We start from the raw sequence: 5,812 nt of genomic DNA on the forward strand, positions 1-5,812 counted from the left end.
TAACAAATCTTTATTTCATTCATGAAAGCAGTAAATCATCCACATTCACCTTCCTCGCCCAATAATTCAAAAGGAAAAAAACCCAAAAAAGATTAGTAAAGAAAAATGTAGGAATTGACATCCCTAAATTTTTTAAAAAAAATATGTTTAAGGTTGAAAAATGTTTAAGTTTGTAATTCCTAATAGGAAAACATTATCTGAATGAACACTCTAATGGCAAACCACTGTAATATGCTTCAGCGTGATATGATGTAGAGGGTAGGGATTATCTTGAAGCGCCCCAGCTCTCGGTGAGGTCAGAGGTACACTGGTTTTGTATTATTGCAACATCCAGTCAGTGAGCTAAGCTGTTCTTCATTCAGCAAGGGCTTTGACATTTTGATTGACCTGAAAACTTGGCTGACAATTTACTGATGAGATTCATAACTTTTGGGTTGCTCTGATATTTTGACATATTTGGTGGGTTCTGGGCCACATCCTGGAAAGCCACCATGACCTCTGGATCACTAGAGGACTTCATTGAGTCCAGGCATTCCTGCCATTCCTGGCATGGCCCCTCCCATTCCAGGCATGGCCCCTCCCATTCCAGGCGTTCCTCCAGGAAATCCACCTGGAAAGGAGCCACACTGAAACCCAGATTGTCTTCTAGCTTCTTCTTCACGTTGGGCTCTTTCATGCTCTTCTCGAGCCTTCTTCACCCTTTCTATTCGTTCTTTTATCTCTCGCTCTTCACGTTTTCGCTCATACTTTCTCCGATGTTCAGCAATTTTTTGAGCCCGAGGCTGGACTTCTCTCAGCATTGCACTGGCGTCCTCATCATAGTCCAGTTTACAGGCCAGGGCAAGATCTCGAGCTGCTTCTTCCCAGTGACCCAGGAGTCTGTGCGCTTTCCCTCTCCATTTGTATGGCTGAGCTGAATCAGGGTTTATTTCAATAGCTCTGTCACAGTCTCGGATGGCAGCATTTGGCTTCTGTAGTTTGACAAATACTGGCTCTCTTGGCAAACAGAATGGCCAAAGCGAGGGTTTAGCCTGATGGTGTCTGTGAACAAGTCAATGGCTTTTCTGGAGCTCACCGTCATTTAGAGCGTCGATGGCAGCCCCTTCTTTTCATTTGCTTCATCCATCATCCCTCAGTTATCTCTGCATTTTCATCTCCCATTTCCTGAGGAGCATCAGTGTCTGCTTCAATTACACCTTCATTGTCAATTTCTAGACTCTCCCTCCTTTCGATGGCTCCTGTCTTTATGTTGTCCTCTGTCGTCTTGTCTCTTTTTTTTCTTCCTTAGTGTTTTCTTCTGACTTAGCTCTATGAGTAGCAGGTGGTACTTTACCCACCCATCTCCACCACACTCTCCACCCACTCCCTCAGGAAGTGCATTTCCTCAGTGTGCAGGACACTCGGGTCCTGCCTACACATCTTCACGAAGGCCAAGCTTGCTCACTTGCGGGGATCCATAGTGGTGAGGCTGGAAGCTTCTGGCGGTGGCGGCTGCGGAGGCCCGATGCCAAGCCATGGCGGCTCAACGTGACCAAGCAGAAGGGCTAAACACCTATTTCTTTCTTTTTTTTTCTTTTTTTTTTTTTTTTTTTTTTATTAACTTGAATATTTCTTATATACATTTTGAGTGTTATTCCTTTCCGGTTTCCGGCAAACATCTCCTTCCCCTCCCCTTCCTCATGGGTGTTCCCCCACCCTCCCCCATTGCGCCCTCCCCCAACAGTCTAGTTCACTGGGGTTCAGTCTTAGTGGACCCAGGGCTTCCCTTCCACTGGTGCTCTTACTAGGATATTCATTGCTACCTATGAGGTCAGAGTCCAGGGTCAGTCCATGTATAGTCTTTAGGTAGTGGCTTAGTCCTGGAAGCTCTGGTTGCTTGGCATTGTTGTACATATGGGGTCTCGAGCCCTTCAAGCTCTTCAGTTCTTTCTCTGATTCCTTCAACGGGGATCCTATTCTCAGTTCAGTGGTTTGCTGCTGGCATTCGCCTCTGTATTTGCTGTATTCTGGCTGTGTCTCTCAGGAGCGATCTACACTTCTGCACTTCTTTGCTTCATCCATCTTGTCTAATTGGGTGGCTGTATATATATGGGCCACATGTGGGGCAGGCTCTGAATGGGTGTCCCTTCAGTCTCTGTTTTAATCTTTGCCTCTCTCTTCCCTGCCAACAGTATTCTTGTTCCCCTTTTAAAGAAGGAGTGAAGCATGCACATTTTGATCCTCCGTCTTGAGTTTCATTTGTTCTAGGCATCTAGGGTAATTCAAGCATTTGGGCTAATAGCCACTTATCAATGAGTGCATACCATGTATGTCTTTCTGTGATTGGGTTAACTCACTCAGGATGATATTTTCCAGTTCCAACCATTTGCCTACAAATTTCATAAACTCGTTATTTTTGATAGCTGAGTAATATTCCATTGTGTAGATGTACCACATTTTTCTGTATCCATTCCTCTGTTGAAGGGCATCTGGGTTCTTTCCAGCTTCTGGCTATTATAAATAAGGCTACGATGAACATAGTGGAGCACGTGTCTGTTTTTTTTATATGTTGGGGCATCTTTTGGGTATATGCCCAAGAGAGGTATAGCTGGATCCTCAGGCAGTTCAATGTCCAATTTTCTGAGGAACCTCCAGACTGATTTCAGAATGATTGTACCAGTCTGCAACCCCACCAACAATGGAGGAGTGTTCCTCTTTCTCCGCATCCTCGCCAGCATTTGCTGTCACCTGAGTTTTTGATCTTAGCCATTCTCACTGGTGTGAGGTGAAATCTCAGGGTTGTTTTGATTTGCATTTCCCTTATGACTAAAGATGTTGAACATTTCTTTAGGTGTTTCTCAGCCATTCGGCATTCCTCAGCTGTGAATTCTTTGTTTAGCTCTGGACCCATTTTTAATAGGGTTATTTGTCTCCCCTGCGGTCTAACTTTTTAGTTCTTTGTATATTTTGGATATAAGGCCTCTATCTGTTGTAGGATTGGTAAAGATCTTTTCCCAATCTGTTGGTTGCCGCGTTTGTCCTAACCACAGTGTCCTTTAACCTTACAGAAGCTTTGTAGTTTTATGAGATCCCATTTGTCGATTCTTGATCTTAGAGCATAAGCCATTGGTGTTTTGTTCAGGAAATTTTTTCCAGTGCCCATGTGTTCCAGATGCTTCCCTAGTTTTCTTCTATTAGTTTGAGTGTGTCTGGTTTGATGTGGAGGTCCTTGATCCACTTGGACTTAAGCTTTGTACAGGGTGAAAAGCATGGATCGATCTGCATTCTTCTACATGTTGACCTCCAGTTGAACCAGCACCATTTGCTGAAAATGCTATCTTTTTTCCATTGGATGGTTTTGGCTCCTTTGTCAAAAATCAAGTGACCATAGGTGTGTGGGTTCATTTCTGGGTCTTCAGTTCTATTCCATTGGTCTATCTGTCTGTCTCTGTACCAATACCATGCAGTTTTTATCACTATTGCTCTGTAATACTGCTTGAGTTCAGGGATAGTGATTCCCCCTGAAGTCCTTTTGTTGTTGAGGATAGTTTTAGCTATCCTGGTTTTTTGTTATTCCAGATGAATTTGCAATTTGTTCTGTCTAACTCTTTGAAGAATTGGATTGGTATTTTGATGGGGATTGCATTCAATCTGTAGATTGCTTTTGTAAAATGGCCATTTTTACTATATTAATCCTGCCAATCCATGAGCATGGGAGATCTTTCCATCTTCTGAGGTCTTCTTCAATTTCTTTCTTCAGTGTCTTGAAGTTCTTATTGTACAGATCTTTTACTTGCTTGGTTAAAGTCACACCGAGGTACTTTATATTATTTGGGTCTATTATGAAGGGTAAACACCTATTTCTTACATAAGGATCCACCATTCAAATCATTATATACTTTTATATTTACCACCAACTAATTCAGAACCAAAAACCCATTATTCTAATGGCTCAATCCCTTTGGGTACTACAGAACACAAATTTAATAATTCTTCATTAGGCTTTTAGTTTTTGTTTTCAATATTCTCTTAATTGAATTCTTACTGCATATGAACTTTCAAAGTTGGTATGCACAGATATAAGAGTTTCTGTGGATATGTACTAGAAATATGAGTCTGGAACTAATGATTGCTTTGACCTTTGTTGTCCTCTGAGTCTACATTACTAGGTACCTTGTGGTAAAGCAACTGACCAGCTGAGTAGCTTTTCTTTCCATGTAGAATAATATTTCTTTCTTTATTAATTTACCTGAAGATTTATTTATGTGTGCATGCACATGTTATGTTCCCCACTTGAAGGAGCTGGCTGCTAGTTTCCTTTCTCTGTTGTTCTCCACTTTATTTCCTGGGGCATGGTCTCTGGTGGACCTAGGAGCTTGCCCTTTTATTGTCTAGCTAGCCCTCTTACCCTGAGGATCCTGTTTCTGTTCCTGAACCTTCCATGGAATGACAGACAAGCTATCAGATTTATTCGAACTCTGGTCCTCACACTTTATGGCACATATCTTATGAAATGAACCATCTTCCCAGCTCTGATGTACCAGCTTCCTTCTGTTCCACAGATCTTGAACGTATTGATTGCTAGGTATTATTTAAATCTTTAAATGATAGTCCTTTATACAGGCTCTACAATTTAGAATACCAGTTCCTCTTTCAGTATTGTATTTTTCCTCTTGAGAAACTTCTGAAGGGGTCTATTTATTTCATTTTTTGCTCCACTCAAAAAGGAGTCCATAGGTCATCAATACCAGGAGCAGACCAGGAAACTGGGCCATAAAACATCTGCTCCAGAAACAGACCCCAAAGTCCGGGGATAAGAGAATAAAATCCCCAACTGAGGAGCAGCCAGAAGAGAGCTACATGAATGGGAGGTAACTTACCTCAGGATTGGACATCTGTGCTGGGCAGCCTCTGCTGTGGTTTCTCATTCTTGAGGCAGGAATGCAGTCCATCAGGGGCATCCCCTCACCATACCAATGGAGTTTTATATTATGTCACACTGACATAATAGCCAATAAATTGTCCTAACTTCAGGGCTTTGACCCCTATGAATCATATTAGAGATTACTTAACCCTTCTGGAAAACGATCCCAGTTCCCTATAAAAGAAGCCTGAGCATCTTTGTCTGCGTTGCCATTTTGACGTGGTGACCCCTGCATGCTGGCCTTTTCTGCAGAATAAACTCTCTTTGTACTTATACACTATTTGATTCTGGGGTCTGGCTTCTGTGATTCTCAAACCCCAGCACTTCACTGGGAAGATGAAGGAATGTGGGGCTCCAAACTTACTGACTTTTGTAAGGAATACGAAAACTTCAAGTTATCTTAACGTGGGGCCCTCCTTGCTGAATGTGCCTCTGTACCACAACCAAACCCATTTCCTTTTGTAAGCCTCAGACTATGAACAGCTCTTGCTGGGTTTGAAGAAGCAGGCTTCTCATGTTTCCATTTCTTTCCTTCATACCCAAGATTCCCCTTCTGCCTCTGGTGACTCATAGTTCCTGCATTTCTACATCTTCAATCTGATGACACTACACTAGGCTCTTACAAAGTATCAGACTTTCTAATGACAAATTCCAGGGAATTATTTCAGTCTCCCTTTCTCCTGATTGCTGTGCAAGCCCTGCACCATTCGTACTGTGGGCAATTCTGCTAGTTCTCCACCACATATCACTGACCAGTACAGCTGATCTATATCCAATAAAGACTCAGCTTTACCAGCATCCCGTGCAGAGGAAATGCAAGGTGACACGGTCACACTCATTAGGCTAATCCCAGACATCCCAACATCCTGTAAGGTCCATTTTAAATTCTCATCACCATGACATAATAGT

At 42.5% G+C, this 5,812-nt stretch overlaps 1 pseudogene; it reads right to left on the bottom strand.

Annotated features, from left to right (window-relative positions):
• Positions 1 to 358: 358 nt before the first annotated feature.
• LOC116898698 lies at positions 359 to 1,458 on the bottom strand (annotated as a pseudogene).
• Between the last annotated feature and the right edge of the window lie 4,354 nt (positions 1,459 to 5,812).

The sequence above is a fragment of the Rattus rattus genome, chromosome 1 (genome assembly GCF_011064425.1).
Source record: "Rattus rattus isolate New Zealand chromosome 1, Rrattus_CSIRO_v1, whole genome shotgun sequence".
Taxonomy (NCBI): Eukaryota; Metazoa; Chordata; class Mammalia; order Rodentia; family Muridae; genus Rattus; species Rattus rattus.